Source organism: Nicotiana attenuata, unplaced genomic scaffold (genome assembly GCF_001879085.1).
Source record: "Nicotiana attenuata strain UT unplaced genomic scaffold, NIATTr2, whole genome shotgun sequence".
In the NCBI taxonomy this organism is placed as follows: domain Eukaryota; kingdom Viridiplantae; phylum Streptophyta; class Magnoliopsida; order Solanales; family Solanaceae; genus Nicotiana; species Nicotiana attenuata.
Window position 1 is genome coordinate 623,765 of NW_017670467.1, and position 12,085 is coordinate 635,849.

A 12,085-nucleotide genomic window follows, 5' to 3' on the forward strand; every position below is an offset into this window, starting at 1 on the left:
GGCTGTGAGGATCTCTTTCAATTCAAGCTCTATTTATAGTAGGCTCTTTGGGTATTTTCGTAAATGTACATGGAGTCACCGGCTGGGACAGTTTGGTTTTAATTTTGTAAGGACCGAAAAGGACCCCTCAAAAATTGAAATGGCATTTTGTCCCAATAAGATTTCAGTGACATTAATGGGTCTGTTTGGAAAGCCACCAAGTAATTGGAATTGGTGTAATTACTAGAGTAGTAATTACACAGCCTAGTAATTACATAGTTGTGTAATTACGACGACATGTTTGTTTGTCATAATGTAATTACACTGTAATTACTAGTTTACTGTTTGGTTGCACAAGTGTAATTACACAATTAGATAAAATTTTAAATGAAGTAATTATCAAAACTTAAAAGTTAATATAATAAATATATTCCTATAAATTTTTATAAGTATAAATGATATTATATTTGATATTTAAGATATATATTTTTCGTGAATATACATTAATTAGTAATCATATATTTATAACTAATATTGTAAAAATAATTTATATATATTTTCTAAATTAATATTGATTTAGATACTTACAAAAACTAAAAACAAATATTTTGTAAAATATCATGGAATTCATGTTTGATAAAATAAATTAATATTTATAAATATAATGTCATAACATTATTAAATGAACAACATGCAATATGAGCCAATACTACTAAACAAGTAAATCAGAACCATGAATATAACATAATTTTAAAATCCAAAAAAAATAGTTTAACATATGTCAAATTCCAACATAAATAGTAAGTTCCACTACAACTTAAGATTAGGAAACATAATAAGTTTATAACCACATTCAACAACGATATTCCACTTTAATTGTCTCACTCATTATATACCAAGTTTGTTAATAACTCATTATTTCTAATATTAGGAGGTATAGTTTCAAAAAATAGAATAATAAAATAAATAAAAAATAAAATATAAGCAATTTCATGGAATTACTAGAAGTAAATGTAGAGAAATAAAATATAAATAATGTACAAAGAAAATATATTTTTAAATTTCAAAAAAAATTAAAAATTAAAAATAAAATTAAAAAAATTAAAAAATAGAAAGAAAAAGTTATAAAGAAAGAAAAAATAAAAAATAAAAATAAAAATAAAAGGGAAATAAACTAAAAGGCAACCTTGTAATTACACTGTGTAATTACCACCAATTCTCACCTCCCCTTGAAAATTGGGAGTGTAATTACAGCCCTCCAATTACACCCAATTCCATGCTGACCAAGTAACTACTTGGCCAAACAAACATGTCAAACTGTGTAATTACACTCAATTACACCCAAATCCAATTCCTAGGTGGCTTTCCAAACAGGCTCTAAGAGGGTCAACATGCTTTTGTAAAATATACTTCCATTGTATATGACACTGGACATGTTTTCCTCTTTACTACATATATTATTTGTATATATTTTTGGAGTATGATTCAGTATTACTTAGAAAATACTTTTCCTTATTTGATTATAATCGTTATAGTTTTTTTTGTGTAGTTTTAAAATATGTAAATTTTACTTTAGTAAAAAATTAGATGATCATTGTTTATTTTAAACAAATATTGGCTGTTTTGACTCTCCAATCAAATTTCAGAAAATTATACACATCTTAGAACATTAGTGGGAGGGACAAAAAAAGTCCCAAAACACGATAATTAATTTAGGTCAAGGAGAGCTTAAAATGAATAGGTAACGGTTTTTGTACTGACATAACATAAAGGAAAAAAGGTTAGACATATTGATAATTTCAGTTAGTTAATTTATGAGAGTTTCTTCTATTGTTTATCGCCTAATAAAGGCGTTCGTAACGTGCTTTTCTTGCCTCGTTTAAGTGAATGTTGCTGTGTTTACTTAAATCATGTTTAATGTTAGAGTTAATTGGATTACACCAAACGATACTTTAAATTTAATTTACTGTTATATTGTATGCCAATAAGTATGTTTAAGTAGTAAGTATAATGCAAAGAAAAGAGAACATGAATATATTCAAATGAGTTATTGATTGAACTCACTCAAAGTGTAATTAAATTTTGTTGTAACAGTCGAAGCATTCAAAATTGCTCCTTTTGATGTGACGTGGCACCATATGTTCTTTAATAAAAAAAAAAATTAATTAGCTTGTTATTAAGCACGTTTTGTTGAATTGATTTCAGTTTTTTAATCGAAAATTTAGAGTATGATTGAATTATCTTTACTTGAACTAGATCCTTCTGTTATATACGCGGCAAAGCATGAGTCGTCATCCCAGTAAGTGATGGTGTGTGAACCTTTTGATTATGCTCTATCTTTGCCTTTCTCTCCTTCCACACCCTAATTATTCATCATGAGGAACATTTTTTTGGGTGGGTCTTGAATTTGTTGTAAGTAATTTTTTGTTTTCACCCGATGTTAGGTACTTAAAAGATTAATGTGGATTCACGACATATAAAGCCTCTTAAAAAGAAGGCGGAATACATCTGGAGAACTTAAAGTTGGCGTCATTTTTCATTTAGACACCTAAAATGAAGGTTGTTCCTATTGAGCATTTATACTACACTAAATTTGTTTCACTTAGGTACTTTTTTGACAATTAGCCAAACTTACAAAGTGTGTGCAGTGCACTCGCGGCTGACAAATACAAAAAGGACATATATCATTTTGAGTTAAAAAAAACGATTTTAAAATCTATTTAGTAAACAAAATAAAAATAACATTCTCAAAAAGAAAAGAAAAAACTTAAATTTACACCCAATCAGAAAATGACACATTATTAACAAAAGAAAAGACAAAAAAAAGGACACATTGGTGTTCTTGAAATCATTGTTCTTGGTGTTCTTCACTATCTTCATGTTTATTCTTGTTCCTACCACGATTTTAATCCAAAATTTCAAGAGAAACTCCTCCAAATTTGTTATAACTTCAACTAAAGATTTCCTACAAGACTCGAAGACAACCCCAATATTAATTTCTCAATTTTTCGTCAAATCAAGTAACCCATTTTAAACCTTCTCATTAATGATATTTTGACTTCAAATGAAGAATACGATCCTACTTTGGTTTCAATCAACTGAGACAGTTGTTTGTTCAAACTTTTGTACCAAAATTAGTGGTGGAGGCACAACAATGGTGAAAGTGGGGAAGACAATGGTGGAAGTGATGGTGGAGAGAAGAAGAAGAAGAAGAAGAAGAAGAAGAAGAAGAAGAAGAAGAAAGAAATAAAAAGAAAAAATGAAGATAAAATCTGTTTTTTGGGCTCTTCACGCGCCTATTTTGGATGAAGCTCATCACTCTATGTGCCAACTCAACAAGAAGTGTCTAATTAGAAAAGTTTAGTGTAGTATAAGTGCTCAATAAGAACAACCTTAAGTTTAGGTGTCTAAATGAAAAATGGTGCCAACTTTAAGTGTCTCCGGATGTATTCTGCCTAAAAAGAAAAAGTGTTCCCTGTTAGAATTTTTTCATATTCAAAGCTCGAATTCAAAATCTAGAGATTAAAGATAGAAGGATCATACTATATCACACCATAACCCTTGATAGTAATCACATCAACGGTATTATATAATCAATAGAAAGGTAGGTAGAGTGTTTAATTTATTGCTTGGAAAATTACTGAGAAGGAACAATATCGGGAGTCAAACACACACATCTGTAGGGAAATGACACCAGAAATAACAACAATAATAATACTGCAATAAAATATTATTTGTGAACGGATACACGGACTGACTTGAGTCGTGCTAGGTACTGTCCTAAGAAACTATTTCAGCAATGTGAAGTGTTTTCCCAGGATTAAACAAGCCTACCTCTATTAGGGAGGATACAGGAATCAGCAAAATTAAATAATACAAAAATCAAGCTAGTAGGAAAAAGGGAAGAACAACTAATGTGTAATGTTAATTAAATATTATAGAAAAGGAATTGGAAGGAAAAATAGAGAGACGTATGAGAAGGATGTCTGATCATTGAAATTGGCTTAAGGGAAGACCATTTATAGGCAAAAAAAGCTTAAGGCTTTCCTTGCCATCTGTCAAGTTTCTTGCCATTTGTCAAGTCTCTTGCATGCATCTTGCCATTTATCTCTTCCCAGGCTTCCACATGGTCTTCTTCAAGATATTTGTCAACAAAGGTTTAAAATATTGCCACAGTCCCCCACTATTTTAAAGGTTTTTTGAAATAGACTTGCTGGATTTGCATGGTCCAAATGTAATAGGTTTGGTGTCTTTTGGACTATGAACCAAACTTAGACCAATAAAATTTAACTCACAGAATTACTGGTGAAATATAATATTTTTATGAACCAATAATTCTTATTGTAAGTCAAAAATTTTATCAATCACATTTTGACTGTGACGACCCGACCCGTCGTCTCATGTATTACAGTCCCGTTTCCCCAATTTATTGCTTTTTCATGTTTTATTATCAGCAAAGGGTGAGTTAGAGTTGAATTGAATTGGTTTGGATAGGAAATGAGACACTTAGTCTCTTTAAGGAAGGTTTGGTTTGGAAAAAAAAGTCAACCGAACGTTGACTTTTTAGTTAGAAGGCTCGGATGTGAATTCCGGTGATTCGGTTAGCTTCGGGAGGTGATTTGTGACTTAGGAGTGCGATCAGAAGTGATTTTCGAAGTCCAGAGTAGGATTAGGCTTGAATTGGCAAAGTTGGCATTTTGGCGAATTCCGGTGGATAGGTGAGATTTTGATCCGAGGGTCGGAATAGAATTCCGAGAATTGCAGTTGTCCCGTTAAGTGATTTTGGATATGTGTGCAAAATTTCAGGTCATTCGGAGGTGTTTAGGTCGGGTTTTTGATCGAATGCGTAATTCGGAAGTTTTTAAGAAACTTAGGCTTGAATTCGATGTGATTTGATGGTTTTAGCGTTGTTTAATGTGTTTTAAAGATTGGAACAAGTTTGAATAAGGTATTAGGATGTGTTGGTGTTTTTGGTTGAGGTCCCGGGGGCCTCGGGGTGAATTCGGGTGGTTAAACGAGCGTTTTGAGGTGTGTTGCAGGTTCAGTTTTTCTGTCATCTGGTATTTCCGCTTCTGCGGAAATGGACCGCAGAAGCGGTTCCGCAGAAGCGGGTAAAGGAGCGCAGAAGCGGTTCGTAGCCTGGTGGAGTGTTTCCGCAAAAGCGGAACATTTTTCGCAAATGCGAGTCCGCAGAAGCGGACTATAAACCGCAGAAGCGGTCTTGAGTGGTTCGCAGAAGCGGATGAGGAGACGCAAAAGCGGACGTTGGGTTTTTAAGTGAAGACCACATAAGCGAAATTTTGGCCGCAGAAGCGGTCCCGCATAAGCAAAAATCGCTGTTGGCAGAAAGGTTTAAAATATTAAATTTCATCCGCGAACAAGAGGTAGTTTCCACCATTTTTAAGCGACTTGGAGAGCTTTGGGCGAGGATTTTCGAGGGTTTTGACTGAGAATAAATTGGAGGTAAGTCTCTTGGCCTAATTATTCGAGTTTATGGTAGAAATTACATGTAAACTGTGAAAAATTCATCAAAAACGGGTCAAGTTAGGGCTTGGAAAGCTGTGATGTAAAAATGGATTTTGAAAGGGCATTTGAACTCCAATTTTGGTAAACTTGGTATGTGTAGACTCGTGGCGAGACGAGGAATCCATTGATGTAAATTTCGTAATTTTTCGAGAAGTGGGCCCGGGGCTCGAGTTTTGCCAACTTCGTGAATTTTGGTGTTTTTCGAGTCTTTTCGATTGGGTTATGTTTCTTTAGCCTATTGTAATGTATTCATTGTGGTTTTAATCAGATTCGGCGTGCGAAGAGGTGGATTCGAAAGGCAAAGGCATAGCGAGCTAGACTTGTGGCCGGCTTGAGGTGAGTAATAGATGTAGATGATGACCCGAGGGTTTGAAACCCCGGTATATCACATTGTGACGCTATATTGAGGCGAGACACGTACTCATATGACGAGTGCGGGGTCGATTGTGACTGGGGATTGTTACCTAGTCCGTTCCGATTGATGTTCGTACTGTGTTCTTGACTAGAAGTTGTTTGGTAATCATCCTACTTGGATTTTATGAATATGTTTGGGGCTTTGTGCCTATCATGTGCATCCTTCAGGGATCCTTATCACTGTTTCCATGATGCTTAGCATAATTCATGATATCAGTCCTGAGTTAGACACTGCCTCGAAATGTTTAGTAAATAAATAAAGGTTTAAACGCTTAGCTCTATAATTCCTAATAATTGAAACTAAAAATGAACAATTGAATGTGCCCGAGTGGCTTGCATGCATATATATATCTGGACTGAGTGTGGATCGGGCTGCACGCCGCAGCGAATGCTACGATGATATTGCGCTTGGGCTATAGGAGCCCCTCCAGAGTCTGAACCCCCACAGTGAGCGCGGGTACCCAAATGGATCGGGCTGCGCGCTGCAGCGGTCATGTGCATTGCATTGCATTCATGCATTTATACCCATTTGTCTTACTTGTCCTGGTATTGTTGTTGTCCCACCGTTTTATGTGCTGAATCGCTGATTATAGCTTTATATTGTAATATTTCGGGATTTCTTACTTTCAGCCATTATATATGTTTATTACTCACTGAGTTGGAAGTACTCACTTTACTCCCTGCACCATGTGTGCAGATTCAGGTGCTCCGGAGACTTAGTGGAGCTGTTTGCTGTTTTCGTGAAGTTTATTTTCAGGAGTTGTTGAGGTAGCTGCCTGACGTCCGCAGGACCCGACTCCTCCCCTTTATTTCATTTATCTTTCCATATCCTAGACTTCTTTATTACTATGGATATATATTACTCTGTTACATCTAGAGGCTCTAGACTCGTGACTCCAGATCTATTGGGGAATGTTTGGAATATTCGTTATTATTTTTCGTACTATTTTATCTAGATTCGGATTGGAACCTTGACATTTGCTATTTTAATCGTATTATTTGTTAACGGATTACGTATTTGGGTTGAGAGTATTTAATTGGTCGGGCTTGCCTAGCATCAGTGTTGGGCGCCATCACGACCGGGATTGGGGTCGTGACATTGACCCCCGGTAATTTTGCTGTTCAACGCGGTTTTGCGCCCAATAGGCCATGCGCGTGTCTGGTTATTCATGAGAGCTCTAGAGACTAGGCCAAAATCTCATAGGAGCGGCCCACTCCACTCTCATATAGGTGAATTCATCAAAGTGTATACTGCTTTTAAATACACCATCCATAAGGACTATGAATTTCATTAAGAGTTATAACTCAGCCTCTCAATTAGTAGCAGTCAAGCACTCTCTTTTAGTGCATCAGTGCCAATATTGACTTGTTATTACCCATATGAACCTACTTCATGGGATCTCCAATCATATAGGTTGGGTTACCATCTCTATTGACAACATGTCGGCCTTAACCCCATCTCTTTTGAGGTTTGAAGAATTAATTTTCTTCCCACGGGTTTAGTCAGAGGATCGGCCAAATTAACTTCTGACTTCACATAATCAATGGAAATCATTCCATCTCTCAGCAGCTGCTTTATGACATCATGTCTCAATTTCATGTGTCTACTTTTACAATTATAAGATTCATTCTTTGCTATAGATATTGCCGCTTGGCAATCATAATGTATAGACACAGGAGGCAATACGTCCTTTATTAAAGGGATATTAGCTAAGAAGTTTCTTAGCCACCCAGCCTCAGAACTAGCTAACTCTAGAGCTACAAACTCTGATTCCATAGTCGATCTAGCAATGATCGTCTGTTTAGCTGATTTCCAAGATATTGCACCACCACCAAGGGTGAATACATAACCACTAGTGGATTTTATCTCATCTGAATCAGAGATCCAGTTTGCATCAATGTACCCTTCTAAAGTAGAAGGAAATCCACTATATAGGATACCATAATTCATGGTTCCTCTCAAATATTTCATTAGTCTAGCTAATACAGACAAATGCTCTCCGTTGGGATTATGAGTATATCTACTCAGTCTACACACTACATAGGCTATATCAGGCCTTGTAAAATTCATTAAATGCATCAGACTCCCAATAATTTGAGCATATTTAGATTGAGCAACTGGGTCACCATTATTCTTTTTCAACTTAGAGTTAGCATCAAAAGGAGGCTCACAGATGTGACATTAAAATATTCAAACTTCTTAAGAAGCCTCTCAACATAATGTTCTTGTGACAATATTATTCCACCTTTACTCCTTATAACTTTAACTCCCAATATTGTATTTACTTCACCCAGATCTTTCATATCAAAATTAGCTGACAGAAATAATTTTGTACTTTGCACAATATTTAAATTTGTACCAAATATAAGCATGTCATCAACATATAGAAATATTATCACATAATCATTGTCTACAACTTTAGTATAAACACACTTATCCACCTCAACTGAAGAAAAACCGTCTCTCAGTAAGACTTGTTCTCATACCACTGCTTAGGAGCTTGTTTAAGGCCATAAAGAGATTTAATTAATTTATAAACTTTATTTTCTTGTCCAGGAATGACACAGCCTTCACGTTGAACCATATAAATTTCTTCTTCTAAATCACCATTCAAAAAAGCAGTTTTGACATCCATTTGGTGGATAAAAAGCTTACGGATTGAAGCTAAGGCAATTAAAACTCGAATAGAAGAAATTCTAGTCACTGGTGCAAATGTATCAAAATAATCTATATTTTGTTTTTGAGAAAATCCTTTTGCTACTAACCGAGCTTTATATTTATCTAAAGATCCATCAGGATTAAATTTCTTTTTGAAAATCCATTTACAACCAATAGGTTTTGCACCAGGAGGTAAGTCAGTTAACATCCATGTATTATTTTTCATAATGGAATCAATTTTAACTTTTATTGCCTCTTTCCAATATTTAGTATCTGAAGAAGATATAGTTTCAAAATAATTTGATGGTTCATTATCGACAAGAAAAGTTTGAAAATTATTTCCATAAGAAAAATATTCTTTTCTAGGCCTTTTGCTTCTTCTCAGTTCATCATTAGAGGTAATTTTATTATTTGTTTCAATAGGTTTATGAGAAATTTTATCAGATAATGGATAAATATATTTAAAGAACTCAGCATTCTTTGTCTCCATTATAGTATTGCAATCAAGCACATCACTTTTTAAAACAAGAAATCTATATGCAACACTATGTTCTGCATATCCAATTAGCATGCAATCAGCAGTTTTAGAATCTATTTTTCTCTTTTTAGGTTCAGGCAAAAGAACTTTAGCAAGGCACCCCCACACTTTTAAATATTTTAAATTAGGTTTATAACCCTTCCACAATTCATAAGGAGTTTTGCCTGTTCTTCTATGTGGTATTCTATTTTGTAAGTGACATGCAGATAGAATAGTTTCAGCCCACAAATTATCAAGAGCATTAGAACTGACTAACATAGAGTTCATCATCTCTTTCAATGTTCTATTTTTCCTTTCAGCTACTCCATTTAACTCAGGTGAATAAGGCGGAGTTACTTCATGAATTATTCCATTCTTTTCACAAAAATCATTTAAAGTTAAATATTCTCCACCTCTATCTGATCTAATTCTCTTGATTTTTCTACTAAGTTGATTTTCAACCTCAGTTTTATAAAAAATAAAAGCATTAAATGCATCATCTTTATTTCTAAGCAAATACAACTTAGCATATCTAGAAAAACCATCAATAAAAGTCACATAATATCTTTTACCACCTCTAGTCATAGTCTGCTTTAAATCACCTAAATCAGTGTGAATCAAGGATAACAATCCAGTTTCTGTATTTAGGGAAAAACAAGTCTTTCTAGTACTTTTAGCTTCAGCACATATTTCACACTTGTTAATAATATTTGAGTCTAAACCATATATTAATCCTAGCGACAGCATTTTCTTTATATACGCGACATTAACATGTCCTAGTCTAGCATGCCACAAAGAAATTGACTCAACCATATAAGCAGAAAAAGATGCATTTTCATTTCTAGTATCAGAAATATTAAGTACAAATAAACCATAGTTACAATATCCATTGCCCACAAAAATATCATTTTTGGTCAATACGACCTCATTATTTTCAAATGAAATCTTCACTCCAACTTTTCCTAATAATCCCACAGATACCAAATTGGTTTGGATATTAGGAACATGAAATATATCACTCAATGCTAGAGTTTTACCAGATGTGAGTTTGAAAAGAATATTTCCTTTCCTAAGAACGCGAGTTGTTCTTGAGTCACCAAGATAAATAAATTCTTCTCCTTCTTCAATTTGGGTGTAAGACAAAAATTTATTTTTGTCCACACAAGTGTGCCTAGTAGCACCAGAGTCTATCACCCAATCTCTCACACTGGCCACATTATTATTTGGGAGATGACCGCAATAATTATATTATCCGCTTTAGTCAAATTTAATTTTGACTTAGCGAGATTGTCATTTATCCCAACTCTACTATTGTATTGAGGTGCATTTTTCTTGAAGGTTTTAATATTAGCATTGGATATGTAACCATGTATGTTCACATACCTGTGTTTGGACATTAGTGTCTGCCAAAGTTGTAGATGCAATAACATATTTACAATACCATGGATATCGGTAGGATAGCTGGAACAGTAGCAGTAGAGACAACACCAAATTTTGTAGCACCATCAAAAATTTCCGTAGTAGTATTACTTGCCATAGTTTCTTAGATTGTAGGGAAATAACACCGAAAATAACAACAATAATAATACTGCAATAATATTATTTGTGAACGGATACACGGACTGGCTTGAGTCGTGCTAGGCACTGTCCTAAGAAACTATTTCAGCAATGTGAAATGTTTCCTCAGGATTAAACAAGCCTACCTCTATTCGGGAGGATACAGGAATCAGCAAAATTAAATAATACGCAAATCCAGCTAGTAGGAAAAAAGGAAGAACAACTAATGTGTAATGTTAATTAACTATTATAGAAAAGGAATTGGAAGGAACAAGAGAGAGACGTATGAGAAGGATGTCTGATCATTGAAATTGGCTTAAGGGAAGGCCATTTTATAGGCGAAAAAGCTTAAGGCTTTCCTTGTCATTTGTCAAGTTTTTTGCTATTTGTCAAGTCTCTTGCATGCATCTTACCATTTATCTCTTCCCAGGCTTCCACATGATCTTCTTCAAAACATTTATCAACAAAAGTTTAAAATATTGCCACAACATCTACATGTGTGGTGAATATATTCTTTTTATTGCATTGATCTGGTAACAAGTCTAGTACAAATTATTTAATAACATGATATTGGTAAACGTATTTTATATTATCACAGGCTGAAGAATCCAAGAACTTCATATCAATACGTGGCAATTTCATAACATCCTCTTCTTTTACAAATGTTATTACTTTTAATTAAACATGCGCAGTTCATTAATCAAGAAAGGAGAAACCACCCCTTTATTGAGGAAAAAAGAAACAAAAAGATAGGTATAGTATGCTTTGATCTCTCTTCTTTTCTATGTGGCAATGTAAACACGTGCCTCCTAAAAACTCAACTTTAATTCTTTTAACCTGTCACACTAGAGAAATACTTTATTCAGTATCACAAGTATACTTACAAAACCTTAGTAAAATATTTTATCTATTCCTAGTAAGGTAAGATTTTGGTGGAAACGGAATGAGTGGAATAAATTCTAGTCTTCCATGATATACATATTTGTTTAAGAGGAAGAAAGGTAGTTAAGCATGTGATCATTATGTCAAAAGAATAGTAAATTACCTACCATAATAAATTAGGTTAAATGTTTCAATAAAAGGCTTAATGCTACTAGGAAAAAAAAAAAGGAATTAGCGACGGATCAATTATAAACAATAATATCTGATCGTTAATCTTATTTAGCGACGGAATATCAACAAATTATTTTAGCAACGAAATACATAGCTAATTTCAGTTTTTTTAGTAGTGCCAATTAACCAATATGTACCCCGCCCCTTTGGTTTCTTCACATAATGATCTTTCCTAAATGATTCCAGAAGAAAAAAAAAATCTCTTTGAACCTCATTTGGAATAAGTCCCTAATATGTATCGTCCTTATAAAATTAGCTGCTTATAATTAGATAATTTGGGTGTGAAGAAGTGATGATGATCTCTATTTGCTTTAATTATC